We start from the raw sequence: 17,124 nt of genomic DNA, 5'->3' as shown, positions 1-17,124 counted from the left end.
ATATACAGAGTGAATGGCTGGGAATGTGGCTTAGTGGTGGAGTGCTTGTCCAGCATGTCTGAGGCTCTCAGTACCACATAAGCAAAAATAAATAAATGTTCTTAAAAAAGAAAAGAAAAGAAAGCTTGGTCATAGAGAAAAATCATCCCTTAATAATAGCAACAATTCATAAGAGACCCAGACTGACAGAATGTTACAAATATTCCTAAGAACACGCTTAGTCTTGACCTGAAGAGCTTAGAGACAGTGGCCAGCCCTAGAGTTCAAGTCACAAGACCAAAGAATTAAGTGGTGTTAAGCCAGCCCGGTGGCTCACCCCTGTAATCCTAGCTACTCAGGAGGCTGAGATCTGAGGATCAAGGTTCAAAGCCAGCCCAGGCACAAAAGGACCTGAGACTTATCTCCAATTAACATCTAGAAAATGGGAAGTGAAGAGCTCAGGGACAGCACCCAGGACCAAGGGTAGGGCGGCAGCCTTGAGCTGAAGAGGTCAGGGACAACACCCAGGCTGAGTTCAAGCCCCACGACCTTCACTCACACACACACACACACACACACACACACACACACACACACACACACACACACACTCTCTCTCTCTCACACAAAATAGTGATGTTGGGCTTAAGTGGTAGAGCTCTAGCCTTGAATACAGAGGCTCAGGGACAGCACCCAGGTACTTGATTCAAACAACAGGATCAGCCCCTCCTCACCCCACAAAATAATATACAGAGTAAAAAGAACCCCAAAGATAATGCAATGAAGGACCTCTTCTTAATTTATCCTATCATTTTTAGATGACTCTATTCTTTACCTCATATATAGTATAAACAGGAGCACATCTGAAGGAAGGTGGGAGGAGGGCACAGAATCAGTGAAAAGTGAGTGAAAAAGTCCAGAAGCTGGGCCTATCTACTGCACTAGACATCAGTGAAAGTGAACTATGCAACTCAAGAGCAATGAGGGGAGGGAGGGAATGAGAGAGAAAGAGGGAACAACTGATACTAACCAACAGGAAAGGATGTACATTATCATCCCATCAGGAAAAAACAATTTATTATTAATGCTCAAAGAGTTAAACTTCTTTCTTTTTTTTTTTTGCCAGTCCTGGGGCTTGAACTAAGGGCCTGAGCCCTGTCCTTGGGCTTTCCTCAAGGCTAGCGCTCTACCACTTGAGCCACAGCACCACTTCTGGTGCTTCTGTATGTGGTACCAAGGAATTGAACCCCGGCCTTCATGCATGCTAGGCAAACACTCTACCACTAGACCAATCTCCTGGCCTAAACTTATTTCTTGTGAAAAACTTAAGGTCTTTCCTGAAACTCTGAAACTGCCACATGATAGAGGAGGAGAGACACTGGAACTCATAGGCACAGGCAAAAACTTCTTGAACAAAGCACCAGGGTCACAACAGATTGGAGAGAGACTCAACAAATGAGACTACCTAATAATAAAAAGAATCTGCACAGACAAAGACATAGCTACTAAAGTAGAAAGACAGCTAACTAACTAGGAAAATATATTTACCAATAATACATCAGACAAATGCTTAATATACAATATCTACAGGAAACTCAAGAAACTAATCCCCCCCCCACAAACCCAACAAACCAATTGCTAAGGAAGAGGCAAAAATGACAAAGAAATATACCAGAAAATGTTCATCATCCATGATCATAAAGGAAATGCAAATAAAAATAACCTTAAGGTACCACCTTTCCCAATCAGAATGGCCAATATTCTGAATTCAGACAACAACAAATGCTGACGGGAATGTGAAGAAAGAAGAAGCCTGCTGCACTGCTGGTGGGAATGTAAACTAGTACAACCACTCTGGAAGGCAATTTGGAGGTTCCTCAAAAATAGACCTTCCCTACGACCCAAGCATACCACTCCTGGGCATCTACCCTGAGCATCATAACCCAGGATATGAAAAGGACACCTGCACAGCCATGTTCATCTCTGCACTATTCACAATAGCCAAGTGATGGAAACAACCCAGAGACCCCACTGAAGATGAATGGATACAAAAAATGTGGTACACATATACAATGGAGTTAGTTCTGCATAGCCATCAGACAAGATTAAAATAATGGCATTCGCTGGGAAGTGGATGGAACTAGAATCCTGTTGAGTGAGATAAGCCAACACTAAATGAACAAAAGGTACATGGTCTCTTTGATACATGGATATTAGATCCAAACAGCACAAGAGCGATGACTCAATACTTAGGTACTCAAGGTCACTGACATGAACTCGGAGATATATAGATAACTATGATGGGATATATATCCTACAGACATATTGATCTATTATATAGATCAATTATATAGATCTATTATATAGATCAATATGAATCTATGACATACAAAGTCAGCCTAATTTAAATTTTGTTCTTAAATTTATGTGCCAGTGATTGCATATAGAGATTGCATATATACTTGTTTGTTAAACTTGACATTTGAAATATGATGTAATAAAATCAGTATTGGGCTGGGAGTTTGGCCTACTGGTTGAATGCTTGCCCAGCATGCACAGACCCAGGTTCGATTCCTCCATATCACATACATAGAAAAAAGACGGAAGTGGTGCTGAGGCTCAAATGGTAGAGCTCTAGCCTTGAGAAAGTCCAAGGATAGTGCTCAGGCCCTGAGTTCTAGCCCAGGACTGGCAAAAATAAAAATCAGTGTTAAAGTCGGGCACGGTGGCTCATGCCTGTAATCCTAGCTACTCAGGAGGCTGAGATCTGAGGATTATGGATCAAAGCTAGCCTGGACACTAAAGAACATGAGACTCTTATCTCCGATTAACATTAAAAAAGGGCAAGGTAGGGCTGTGGCTCCAGGGGTAGGGCAGTAGCCTTGAGCTGAAGAGCTCAGGGACAGCACCCAGGCCCAGAGTTCAGGCCCCATGACCTTCCCCCCCCCTAAAAAAAATCAGTGTTAATAAAATCTTTTAATTAAAAAAAAAAAAACTTGAGGGCTGGGAGTTTGGCAAGAGTGCTTGCCTAGCATGCACAAAGACCTGATTTCGATTCCTCGGAACCAGTTACATAGAAAAAGCCAGAAGTGGTGCTGTGGCTCAAGTGGTAGAACTCTAGCCTTGAGGAAAGTCCAAGAACAGTGCTCAGGCCCTGAGTTCAGTCCCCAGGACTGGCAAATAAAAAAAAACTGAGGTCTTTGTATTTTTTGTAATCATAGGCTTTTTAAATAGGAATGATAATCCTTATTAGTGTGAATGTAAAGATGATTATGTGATGGTACCTAAGTATAACTATGCCACAGTTCTGTGAAATACATGTAATCACTCAATCTCAATAAAGAAATAAAAAATAGATAATTAAGAAGCAAGCACCATAGACACAAAATAGGATATAGGACATACCTTTAAATATCAACATTGAATGTCAGTGGTCTCAACCGCCAATGATACTAGCACAAAAGACATACTGACCAATGGAACAGAACAGAGAGCCTAGAAATAACTTGTATGTTTTTGGCTAACTGATGTTTTTTCTTTGTGCCAGTCTTGGGGTGTGAACTCAGGGTCTGGGGGCTATCCCTGAGCTTTTTTTGCCCAAGACTTGCATTGTACCACTTGAAGCACAACTCTTACTTGTGGCTTTTTTTGTGTGTGGGTAATTGGAGATAAAAGTCTCATGGACTTTACTTCCCAGGCTAGTTTTCAACTATGTTCCTCAGATCGCAGCCTCCTGAGTAGCTAGGATTACCGGCATAAGCTACCACTGCTTGGCTAAGACAAAGGCTGTGAGAAAAAAGAAAAATATCTTCAATAAATGGTGCTGTGTAAACTTGATATCCACAGGCAGAAGACACTAGATCCCTCTCTCATCTCATGCAAAAACTAATTCAAAATGGATAAAAGGGATTAAATGTGAGATCACCAAACCATGAGATTATTAGATGAAAATATAAAGGAAATAATCTAAGATAATGGACTAGACCTCATAAAATGGGCAACATAAACAAAACCTAAAATGCTTCTACCCAGCAAAAAGGACAATCAACACCATGAAGAGATATCCTATACAATAGAAGAAAATGTTTGAAATTTACTAAAATACAAGAGAATAATTTCAACATCAAAATTTTAAAAAATAACAACACCTCACACCCCCTCAAACTCAAACCCAAAACAAATAAACAGATTGATATGGTGGCTCAAATCTACATTTCCACCTACTGAGGAAGAAGAAATTGGAATATCTTGGCTCAAGGCCAAGACATTACCATGACATTAGTCTAAAATAACAAGCTGTTCATTGCGGTAAATGCTTGCAATTGGGGGGAGGATCAAAATCCAAGCTGGCCCGTGATAATAATGCAAGACCCTACTCAAAAAAGAACTAAAGTACAAAAGAGCTAGAAGGGTAGCTCAAGCAGCAGAACGCCTGCCTAGCAAGCATGAAGACAGAAATTCAAGCCCCTAAACACCTCATAAAGCCAGGCATTAGTACCTCACGCCTGCAACCCTTGCTGCTCAGGAAGCGGACTCTATGTTCAATCCTTAGGACAAGCATAAAGAGCAAAACAAAGACAAGATTTTTGTTTTTTGTTTTTTAAATCCCTTATAGACGGGGCCAGGAGTGTTTGGCCTAGTGGTAGAGTGCTTGCCTAGCATGCATGAAGACCTGGGTTCTGTTCCTAGGTACCACATACATAGAAAAGTTGGAAATGGTGCTGTGGCTCAAGTGGGAGAGCGCTAGCCTTGAGGAAAGCTCAAGAACAGTGTTCAGGCCCTGAGTTCAAACCCCAGTACTGGCAAAAGTAATAGAATAATTTGAATTAGTTACCAGTAATCCCCAAAGTTTGCCTTTCAAAGAAATGATTCTCTGATCCTGCAGATAATGTATGTCTCAAAGATATTGAGAAAGGATATATAGTTTCTCCAAGAAAGAGTTTAGGGCATATTTGCTTATGCTCAGATACCAATTTTATAGGAGCCATATATTAAATTTTAGGCAAGTGATGAGAAGATATTTAGTAGCTCTGTACATTTTTCCAAAGAACTTCTGTGTAGATAAACATATCCAAGTCTGCCAGGCGTGGTGGCTCACGCCTGTAATCCTAGCTACTCAGAAGGCTTAGATCTCAGGATTAAGGTTCAAAGCCAGCCCGGGCACTAAAGAACCTGAGACTCTTATCTCCAATTAAACCCTAGAAAATGGGAAATGGGGCTTGGCTTGAGGGTAGAGCCATAGCCTTGAGCTGAAGAGCTCAGGGACAGTGGGCAGGCCCAGGGGTAGGGTAGTAGCTTTGAGTTGAAGAGCTCAGGGACAGTGTCCAGGCCGAGTTCAAGCCCCATGACCCACAAAAAAAATCCAAGTCTATTCCTAGTTATTCTTTTTCTCTCCATAGTGGTTTAGGAGAATCCTGAGTCATTTGAGAGCACAGATGCCTAAGGTTCAAGAGACTGCAGGGCTAGGGCTAAGTATGGTGGTACAGGCCTATAATTCCAGCTATGCAAGAAGTAGGAGGCAAACACTTAAGGTCATATTTTAAAAATAACTGAAGCAAGCTGGGCACTGATGACTCACACCTGTATTCCTAGCTACGCAGGAGGCTGAGATTTGAGGATTGTGTTTTGAAGCCATTCTGGGTAGGAAAGTCTGTGAGACTCGTATCTCCTATTAACCTCCAAGAAGTCAAAATTGGAGCTCCAAGAAGTCAAAATGTATAGATGTGCTTAGACCTCAGGCTTACGTATCATATCCAGCTGAAACCAAAGATGACAATTATTGCACTAGGCAGCCTGTTGGATGTGTCCAGAAAAGCATGGCAAGGAAAGATGTTAGTTATACAGCTTCTGGTCAGTCTCCTCTTCCTAAGAACTTAGTGACTTCGTTTTATCTTTCTCTTCCCAGTAGAGTGAAAGCTTACAACTAGAAATTTCCTTTATAGATGTAAATTTCTGTTATGAAAAGGTCAGCCAGCAATTCCACTCCTTAGCATTTACTCAAACGTCCAGAAACAAGGACATACTAAATCCACTAGCACAATGATGTTCATTGCAGCACTATTTATCATAGCAAAGATATGGAACCAACCCAGATGCCCCTCAGTAGATGATTGGATCAACAAGATGCGGTATTTATGCGCAATGGAATTCTATGCTGCCATCAGAAAGAATGACATCACCCTATTTATAGGGAAATGGAAAAACTTGGAAAAATCATATTAAAGGAAGTAAGCCAGACCCAGAGGAACATAGGCTCAATGGTTTCCCTCATTTGTAATAATTAGTAAAAACTAGGACTCTTCTAGCAAAGGATTATAATAGCTCAAAAGCTAGATACATAAGACGATATAGGATGAGGCTAAATGAAAGGATCTCAAGGATATGGAAACAAGAGCTTTATCTTGAGTGATTGTTGTTCTTAATGTACTATGTTATTTCTCTTCTCTTTTGTTGCCCTTTGGTTAATCTCATATGGCTACAGGTAACTTTGTTACCTGATATATTGTGTACATGTTTATTTGTTTATTTGAAATAGGAAAGGGAAGGGAGGAAAAAAAAGATGATTGGAAAGGGGTGTGGGGAGGGAAATGGGGACAAAAACATGAGAAAGGGTATCAATGTGTGAGAAGCAATGCATCTTCTATCTGGTGAATATAACTATAACCCTTCTATACATTACAATAAAAATTAAACAAAAAAAGAAAAAAATCTTGTTGCCTCAAGTAATCATCAAAATGAGAAAAAAAAGTCAATGATCAGGGAAGAGGAAGAGAGGATAAGGTGAGTGATGGGGGTGAATAAAATCCAAGTACATTATATGCACATATGAAAATGTAACAATAAGACTCATTACTTTGGGGGCCAGAGTTTGGCCTAGTGGTAGAATGCTTGCCTAGCATGCACGAAGACCCGGGTTCGATTCCTCGGTACCACATACATAGAAAAAAGCCAGAAGTGGTGCTGAGGCTCAAGTGGTAGAGCTCTGACCTTATCAGTGCAATAAGTATAGACTGGGGAGCCATCATGACCCTGGACTGGTCAGATGTGTGTGTGTGTGTGTGTGTGGTGGGGGGGGTATTGATATTCTGAACAGCAGCTCTTAGGCTCTGTTCAGTTGTAAATGGCTCATTAAGTTATACACTTAACTTTGGTAAGCTTCATTTATATAAATTCTACCTCTAAATTTTATCTTTTTCTTAGCGGGGGAGGGAACATAACAGTACTAAAGTTCAAACCCAGGATTTGCACTTACGAGGTGCTGTACCACTTGATCTGTGCTTCCAGATTCTTTAGTTTTAGTTATTTTTCCAGGCAGGTAAGGTCTTGTGGGTTTTTGTTTTTGTTTTTGTGAGTTGTGGGGCTGAATTCAGCTGGGTGCTATCCCTGAGCTCTTCCCTACTGCCCTACCCTCGAGCCTAGCCCCACTTCCCATTTGCTAGGGGTTACTTGGAGATAAGAGTCTCAGGTCTGTGGGGCCGGGAGTTTGGCCTAGTTAGTGGTAGAGTGCTTGCCTAGCATGCATGAAGACCTGGGTTCAATTCCTCAGGACCACATACATAGAAAAGCCACAACTGGTGCTATGGCTCAAGTGGTAGAGCACTAACCTTGAGGAAAGATCAGGCCCTGAGTTCAATCCCCAGGACTGGCAAAAAAAAAAAAAAGCCAGTGTGGTGTTGTGATTTAAGTGGTAGAGTGCTAGTCTTGAGAAAACTCAAGGACAGTGCTCAGGCCCTGAGTTCAAATCCCAGGAGTAAGTAGCCAAAAAAAAAAAAAAGATAACTGACTGATAAGTCAGGACTGACTTTCATGTCTGGAGGAAGAAACAGGATCCACAAACCTTTGATGGGAAAATGACCCCTAAACAGATCATATTCCCTTATAAATAACCACTGAGAATTATGTTAGTCAGCTTTACATCATTGTGATAAAATGCCTGGGATGAACAACTTACGAAGGAAACGTTTATTTTGGTTCATGGTTTCAAAGGTTCCAGTCCATAGTCATTTGGCCCTGTTGCTTTAGGCTTGTGACAAGACAGAGTATGATGTCAGGGAGTAAGTGACAGAGCAAAGCTGTTTACCTTACTGTGGCCAAAAAGCAAATGGACATTCCTTTCCAGGGCAAGCTTGGATCGCTAGAACAGCTTACTGTACCCTACTTAAAGGTCCCACTGCCTCTAATAGTGCCACAGACTGGTGTCCAAACCTTCAACAAATAGGTCTCTGAAAAACACTTACCCAAATCACAGTAAGCACCTACTATGTGGCCAACAAGTGTTCGTTGTTATTATTGTGCTTGGCCACTATGAGATAATACTTTCACAGTCAAATACAGAATAGACAGGCAAGTAGCTGATGATAGTGGATAAGGCAGACAATAAAGAAGAAACAAATGTGATGTTCAAATTATTAAAGATTAGAAGACAGTATGATGATCAGTTGTAATAGGAAACAGAATCCACTGAGAGGACTGCTAAGAATTTAGCAAAATTGGTAGGAATAAAAAGGGAATATTGAAGAGTAAAGAAGACCAAAGGTAGTTACATAGATATGTATATGTGTATATGTCAATAGTACAATAAAACATTTATAACATAGAATGGGAATATAATAAATATATACATATGTTATATGTGTGTATGTGTATAGATAGTATAAAAACATTTATAACATGGGATGGGAATATGGTAGAGGGGGTGAATTTATTCAAAGTGTACTATGTGCATGTTTACAAATATCATAACAAAACCCCCTTAACTCACAAATATATATTAACTCAAAAGATTAAAATAAATTATGTCAATTCTCATCCTAAAAATATTAGCAAATTGAGCCACGCACTGGTGGCTCACGCCTGTCATCTTAGCTACTCAGGAGGCTGAGATCTGAGGATCATGGTTCAAAGCCAGCTCCGGCATGAAAGCCCATGAGTCTTTTTTTTTTTTTTTTGACACACTAAATCTGTACTTGGAGGCTGGCAGGATAGGGTGCAAGGCCTCTGGTGGCCAGCTGTTTCCCAGATCCCTGAGATCCTGCACTGCAGCACCTAATGTCAGCACAGAGCTGGCCCAACACCAACACCCAGATAGCCCATTCCTCCCCTCAGGGATGCCCCTCTTCCACACTGTGGGGACTGGTCACATGTATGCAGTACTGTCTCCCTGGGCAAGTAGTAGTGTCCTAGACAGGGGTGTGGCCTGGGCAGAAACACCTGGGTATGGATTCAAGATCCAGAACCAAGGCCCAAAAAGTTCTGCACAGAGGAGGGCTCTCTTTTCCTGGGGGACACCACTCTGCAGGCTCAGCCTCCTGCACACATGTCCTATGTCCTCTGCACAGAGGGAAAGGCTCAGGCCTGGTGGTGGCTGTGAACTGTCTGTCCATCAAACGCTTTGGCCAGGGGCTCTGCTCTGGAGCCTAGGAATTGGCATCAGCTTTGCGGTCAAGACCAAGGAAGGGTTTGAAAAACAGAAGTGCCTTCCAGGCCTGGAAGGCCCTGCTTACTGGCCAGGAGCAGGCAGGCTGGAATCCAGCCCTATTTGTACCTGGACGAATAGTTCTCCTCCTCTAGCTCATACAGATCGATGGAGACCTCGTCATGCAGGGTGACGAGCTTGCAGTCGCACTCCTCCTGCAGGGCACGCAGCTGCTGGTTGTGCTGGTCGATGGCCTCATTCACGGAGGGAAAGTCATTGAGGATCAGGAACTGCTTGAGGTCAGACACCAGCTTCATCAGAGACTCACCGGCTCGGACAATGTTGGCGGCTCGCATGTGCATCTCATAATTGTCCTGTTCACCCTGAGTGGCTCTTGACACCTGTGTCTCATCCTCAATCTTGGCGGTCTTGATGATCTCAGTGAAGTTGTCCATGATGGACTTGATGTCATCTTTGAGCCGTTTATTGTAAGACTGCAGCAGTGTCTCCTTGCTCTGGGGCAGGGCTCTCTGCTGGGCCATGGCTGGTCCGCAGTTGGGCGGAGAGGCCTGGGGCGCCGAGCTGGACAGGGTCTCGTCGGTGGCGGCCGCTGCGAGCCCGGGGACCTCAGCGCCTCCCCATGATTACAGGCATGAGCCACCAGTGCCCGGGCATGGTAGCCTTGAGCTGAAGAACTCAGGGACAGCGTCCAGGCCTAGAGTTCAAGCCCCATGACCCACAAAAAGGGGAAGGGCTTAATAAATTCCTTGCTCTGTACTTTTACAGATTATCTCTTAAACTATGTTATCATGAGTTACAAGTTCTCTTGCCTTCATTTTGCAGAAGAGACATATGAGGCTTAGTGAACTCAAGAATCCAGGAAAAGAGCCTGCATGAGAACACATTTCCCAGATTCCAAGACCACAGAAGTCATACTGCTGGAGTGAAATTCAAGACTTTTTGTTGGCCAATGCTTCATTCATTCAGTAAAATTTTTACTGAACACCTATAATGTGTTCAGGAACGAGGGAAGCTACAGAGAATAAAAATCTTTGCCTCTATGGAGCCAAAGCAGATACTCAGTACTACCATGAGTTAAGAAATGCAGGAGGCAGGTAATAAAAACATAAACCCACTCAGAGTATATGGGAATGCCTCCTGTCACCATGGCCAAGAGTGAGTTCTATGGCCTCTAGTGAGTGCTTCTTCAATTTGGGTTGACTGGAATTAAACAACAACCACAGCAACAACAAAAATGTCTCTACCATTTAAGCCGTACTTGTATTCCCAGCTCTTCTGCTGTAAACATAAGGGAATTAACAAGGTGATTTACTCTCCCAAGCACCATTCTTTGAAGGCACAGTAGGAAAGGATCCCAATGCCTTAGCAAGGGTTTTCTGTGTTTTACCTAAAGCTTGAGGCACAATGGGCAGTCTGCCTACCCCCCACTCAACCTCTGGAAGTTTCACAGTGCCCATATTTGCACACAGAGCAGCTGGTCCCCTTCCCCTTCCTCTTCTGAAGTCATCTCTGCACTGAACTTAAAAGAATCTTAGCCAGCATCCCTAATCATAACCCTGTCCCCAAAGAACCACCTCCAAAGAAGGGCAGAATTCCTCATGTCCTTCAACTGAACATATTTTCCCAACTTTTCTGGCAAAGTAATACTTGTTGAAGGAGCAAGGTCTGACTTGCAGAGTTTTCTTTCTACAGGGCCTGGAGCAAGTAAACATAGAAGGGTAATAGGGCCGGGAAACCCTATCTCTAGTGGTTTGTTTTACTGCCTTCCTATCTTTGAGATTGGCTTCTCCTGTGATGAGTCAGATCCCAGATGATGCAGAAACATCTTTTCTTCACTCTTAGGCTCTCCACACTGTTTTGGCTGGCTATTATTTGAAGAGAGCAAAGTTTAATCAACTGAAGACATAAAAAGACTGAGTAAGAGGATAGCTGTCTCTGGCTTCCTCTGGGACCAAGGTTTTATCGTAAGTTATAAAATGATGTTTAGAAATTATTGTTTGTGTATGTGTGTGGGGGGCAGGGGTTGAGTTGGAACTGGGGCTTGAACTCAAGGCTCGTGCTCTACCACTTGAGCCATACCTGCACTTCCAGCTTTTTGCTGGTTCATTAGACAGAAAAGTTTCATAGTGTTTTCTGCCGAGGCTAGCTCCAATCCTCAATCCACAGAGCTCAGCCTCTTGAGTAGCTAGGAATAACAGGCTAGAGCCACTAATGCCCAGTTGCCACTCTAAACTTTCTCCTTATCATGATAAGGATACTGCAACAGAACAAATAAGTACCCCCGTTCCTGTTTGTTTTCATTTCCTGGTTCTTGAGAATCTAAGTTCCTCTTAGACCTAAGCTGCTTGGATCTCACAAGGCCAGTCCTGGGGTCAGCATCAGTGAACAGTCCATTCATTAATTCTTCATTACCTTGTAGACACAGCTAAACAGCACACCTCAGCCCTGAAGCATGAAGAAAAAGGATCATCTTTTTTGGCTGCGAAAGAAAAGTATTTGTCACCAGTCTATTTACATCTTTGTATAGAGCCCTGATACAGGAAAGTCATCTGGACTTGGCCTTAATCTGAAGACTTAAGATGACATCTTATAAGAAAACAAAATGCAGGAAGGCACCTTCCCGGGCAACCACTAACTTTAAAAAATTCTATTAACACTTGATTTTTTTTTTTACCAGTCCCAGGGCTTGAACTCAGAGCCTGAGCACTGTCTTTGGGCTTCCTCAAGGCTAGAGCTCTACCACTTGAACCACAGCACCACTTCTGGCTATTACTATGTATGTGGTACTGAGTAATTGAACTCAGGTGCATGCTAAGCAGGCAGTACCACTAAGCCAAACTCCCAGACCCCCAGCCAATCAGTTTGATTATGACCTACATGTATATAATTTTTTCCACCCCCAATTCCCCTCTCATAGTTAGAAGCTAGCACAGGACAAAAGTGTGTTTGACTCCATCTCCAAAATAATCAGCAAAAGTAGAGCTGGACATCTGCACAACTATGTTCATTGCTGCACTGTTTACCATAGTCAAAGTAGAGAAGCCATCTAAAGGCACCTCAATAGATTAATGGATCAAGAAAGTGGATATTGGGAAGATGGGCGGAAGATGGCGGCGGTTCAGTGTGAGTCTTTCTGAACTCTCGCCAAGATACCGGTTCTAGCATCGTAGGGGAAAGTTCATACCCAAGGATCCATCCTAAGTAAGCGTTAGCACCACAGAGATCTCAGTCAGAGAGGAAAAAGGCAGGAACCTGGAACAAGAAGACAGTGTGGAGCCCATACCATTGGTGGCGCAGTGGCTGAGGGCCCCAGACACTCCCCAAACAAGTAGCCATGGAGACAAAGCCTCCCTCCAGAACCCAAGCAGACAGTATTTCTAGGCAGCGCAGACCTACAGGCTACAAACAGGGTCAGACAGAGCCTGCCCAAGTCTCCAGTCCGTTACCCATCTGCAGTGCAGACTTGCCAGCCTCACGGACTCAGACAACCAAGGAAGTTGTGAGTACTTTACTAAAGACATTTTCACTTCTGCTCCAGGAATGGCATTGGGAAGGTAGCCCCTCCCCCACCAGCCAACAGCAGGGCCATCTTGACTGCTGGCACAGACCCTGCCATACCAACTGGAGCTTGAGAAGTGGTGCTAGAATTCCTAGCCAGAGCAATAAGGCAAGAGGCAAGCATAAAGGGGATCCAAATAGGGAAAGAGGAAGTGAAACTTTCCCTCTTTGCAGATGACATGATTCTGTATTTAAAGAACCCACTCCCAAGTTGCTTGAGCTGATTCAAAACTTTGGCAAGGTAGCAGGGAAATTAACCCTCAAAAATCAACCACCTTCCTATATGCCAACAACGAGAGGATCAAGACAACAATCAGGAAAGCAATTCCCTTTGCAATAGCCTCAAAGAAAATAAAGTACCTAGGAATTAACTAAGAATGTAAAGGACCTTTATGATGAAAACTTTAAAGTCCTGAAAAAGGAAATTAAAGCAGAACTGAGGAAATGGAAAAACCTCCCATGCTCCTTGATTGGATGAACTAAAATTGTGAAAATGGCAATCTGGCTAAGGGCTATCTACAAATTCAGTGCAATACCCATCCCAGTGTCATTCTTTAAGGAAATAGAAGAAGCAATCCAAAAGTTCATATGGAATAATAAAAGACTCCGTGTAGCAAAAACAATTCTTAGCAGAAAGAACAGCGCAGGAGGAATTTCAATACCAAACTCTATTATACCAAACTCTATTATAGAGCTATAGCAACCAAAACAGCTTGGTACTGGTACAAGAACAGGCTTGAGAACCAATGGAATAGAACTGAGGACCCAGAAATCAACTCATAGACCTATGGCCACCTAATCTTTGATAAGGGAATCAAAAAAATAGAATGGAAGAAAGACAGCTTCTTCAACAAGTGGTGCAGACAGAACTGGTTAAACACCTGCAGAAAAGTAAAGTTGGATCTTTCTATGTCACCCTGCACCAGGATTAACTCCAAATGGATCAAAGACCTGGAGATTAAAGCAGATGCACTGAAAACTTTACAAGAAGGAATAGAAGATACACTAGGTCTCCTTGGCACAAGTCAAAACTTTCTTAATAAAGACCCAGAAACACAACAAATCAAAGAAAGTTTGGGTAAATGAAACAGCATTAAACTGCAGAACTTCTGTATGCCAAAGGACATAGCTAGCAAGCTAAATGGAAAGCCTACAGAGTGGGAGATCTTCACTAACCATACAACATACAAAGGCCTCATATCTAAAATATATTAACGGCTAAAAAATCTGAAATACATTAACAGCTAAAAAAACTGAGTCACTCCAAAACTAATCTTCAAAGAAATAACCATTCCATTAAAAGATGGGCCAAAGACTTAAAGAGAGTCTTCTCTGAAGAAGAACTAAGAATGAAGAAATGCTCAACATCTCTGGCCATAAAAGAAATGCAAATCAAAATAACTCTAAGATTCCACCTCAAACAAAAAAACATGATATACATGTATATGTCACATCTGTGCATGTATATATTTTTACTCATCCTTTAAGATGAATATTACATCATTTGCAAAGAAATAGATGGACCTGGAAAAATTATTTTTAGTGAAGTAGGTTAGACCCAGACAAAGCACACATTTTTTTTTTCTAGAAGCTAGAACAAAGTTATAAATGTACACATAAGTACATGTAGAGTTGAATGCAAGTATACAGAAATATATTCGCAGGGGATAATTCAAATAGTGTAATTCCTTAGAAAAATTTACAGTACAACACAAGAAATGCCAGGAAACTGTTACTTAAAAAGTAGGAGGGAAGTCAGGGAGAGCAGGGCAGAAGAATGAAGAAAAGAAATGAATGAATGAAGAAATCATAATATTCAATATACATATCTAACAAAATTAGCAAAATTGACTAGAGGAAGGGGTTGAGGATGGGAGGGAAGGGGGAGAATGATGAAAAGGGTAACATCCAACAAGATGCATTGCATCCATTCACTGATTTGTTGAATAATTCCTTTGTACAACTAATTAAAGATAATTTTTAAAAAGTAGGACTAGAGACAAGGCAGAATGCCAGCTTAGCAATCTAGAGATCCCAAGTTCAAACTCCAATACCATCAAAAAGTGCTACTTTTAAAAATTATTTAAAAAATATTTACAGTGCCTTAAATTCTATACAGTACTAGTCTAAATGCTATTCGCTTATGCCCCCTTTTCACCATGCTTTGGGCTATGAGATTTAGCTGTGACTACAGCTAAAGAAATACTACAGTCAAGAAATACCCAGCAAGCGCTCAGAAGTGAAATGTGTGTTTAGAATGCAGGAGGCCCTGGGTTACATTTCCTACAACACACAAGAAGAAAGAAGAAGAGGAGCAGAGGGGAGGATAGTGAGCAGTCCAAGGGCTTAGAATGGCTCTGGGCAGTAGTAACCCATACATTAGGAAATTATATATATATATATGTATATATATATATATACACATACACACACACTATATATATATATATATATATATTCCTAAAGGTATCTTCAACTCTTGTGCTCTGCTAAGGCAGAGGAATCTTCTATTGCACTGCTCTTAGCATTGCCCAGGCACCTCCATCTATTACCTTTCAGACTTGGAGTCCAGCTGGCCTTAGGTTAAACCATCTGAAGCTGCTCATCTTTGTTAGTTTTTGAATGTTTGATTTAAAAATAAATGACCATTGCATATATTTCAAACTAACATTGCTTGTATTTTAAGGAGAGAAAAATGGATGCTTGGAGTGGCCAAGTGACTTACCCTAAAACGAATACTTGGTCTTGGTTTGAGCTTTTTTAGCATTCTGTCTTCAAAGAAATATTTAAGATGTGCATCTGAGAACCAGCTGCCTGGGTATGGGTAAGTGACTTTGGAATGAGGATTTTTCTCTCTCTCTGCATTAGGGTTTGTTCACTGAAGTCTCTCTCTCTCTTTTTTTTTTTTTTAAGCTCAATGCTTGCACTTTACCACTTGAGACACAACTCCACTTTCAGGTTTTTGGTTGATCGGAGACAAGAGTTTCATGGATTTTCCTGACCTCAGTTTTCTCATGTGCAAAATAGGCTAATGAACATGTGGTAGGCCTGGAGATTTGATAAGAGTTTAGGACAGTGCTCACCTGGTACAAAGCAAGCACTGCACAAATGCTTTCACATACAGGCAACTTTAACACATTCTTCTTAAGAAAACTATGCCCACAACACACGCCACCGAACTGAGAGGGCTTCCTGTAGAGCTAGGCGTGGGGGTGAGTTCTTCTCACCGTTTTCTCAGCACTACTGGAGCCGAAACTACTCGCTTGCACCTTGACGCCAGTACTTGGCCTCGAACTCAGCGCTCACAGCTCTTGCTCAGCTGTCTCGCTCACACTTGCCCGGGCCTACTGGGAACCCCCCCCTACCAGTTGCTTAGAAAGCCGGGTGAGTTCACTGCAGTTGGACCAGGGCAGAAAGCCCGGGACCCTCACCGCCCGGACCCGCCGAGGGCCGCCTGGGTGAGTGCGCCGGCGCGCGCGGGAGGGCGGGCCCGCGGCCCCTTTAAGAGCCGCCCAGTCACGTGCTCCGTGACGTCGGAGCAGGAAGTGTTTGAGGAAGTGGCGCCGGGCGGGCGGGTTTGAGATTCGCGCACTTCGCGTCCTCACGGGGGCTATCGTGGAACCCCCCCCTGTCCTCCAGCGTTGCCGCCCCCGCCGGCAGGTGAGCGTCTCGGCGGCCGGGACGTGGTGCTCGTGGCGGAGCCGCGGCCCTACCCGTTCGGCCGACTCGTCCGCGGCGGAGTTCCCGGGGTGTGAGGGGCTGGGGGGGCCGAGGCCTGGGGGAGGGAGCCGGGGCGGGGGCGGGGGGCGGAGGAGGGCGGAGCGGGACTGGGCGGGGACGGGTTGCCGGGCGCGGGGGGCGCGGGGAGACCCGGAGCTCTCCCTTCCACCTCGGGCCCGGGCTTGGCCGGGCCGGGCGCAGGGCCGAGCTCCTCTGCGCCCGGCTAGCTTGGGGTGGGAGGAGATGACAGGGACCGCATTTGCCCTCCAGCAGGTGGAATAAAATACTTTCCTGCACAGGTCCGGGATTGCAGTCGCTCGTGACAACTCCTACTTGTGTATCCCCTGGAGCACCGTGCTTTCCTTACCTTTTATCTTTTGTCCACCCCCACCCCCCCCACCCCCACACCATTGCTTCCAGAGACAGCCTCA

General features: G+C 43.3%; 1 pseudogene; it reads right to left on the bottom strand.

Annotated features, from left to right (window-relative positions):
* Window positions 1-9,351: 9,351 nt before the first annotated feature.
* Window positions 9,352-9,936, bottom strand: LOC150049057 (mediator of RNA polymerase II transcription subunit 22 pseudogene; annotated as a pseudogene).
* Between the last annotated feature and the right edge of the window lie 7,188 nt (window positions 9,937-17,124).

Source organism: Megascapheus bottae, chromosome 20, assembly GCF_031878675.1.
Source record: "Megascapheus bottae isolate mThoBot1 chromosome 20, mThoBot2.hap1, whole genome shotgun sequence".
NCBI classification, from domain to species: domain Eukaryota; kingdom Metazoa; phylum Chordata; class Mammalia; order Rodentia; family Geomyidae; genus Megascapheus; species Megascapheus bottae.
Note: the sequence above shows the minus strand (reverse complement) of the source record. Positions and strands in the feature narration are given on the sequence as shown.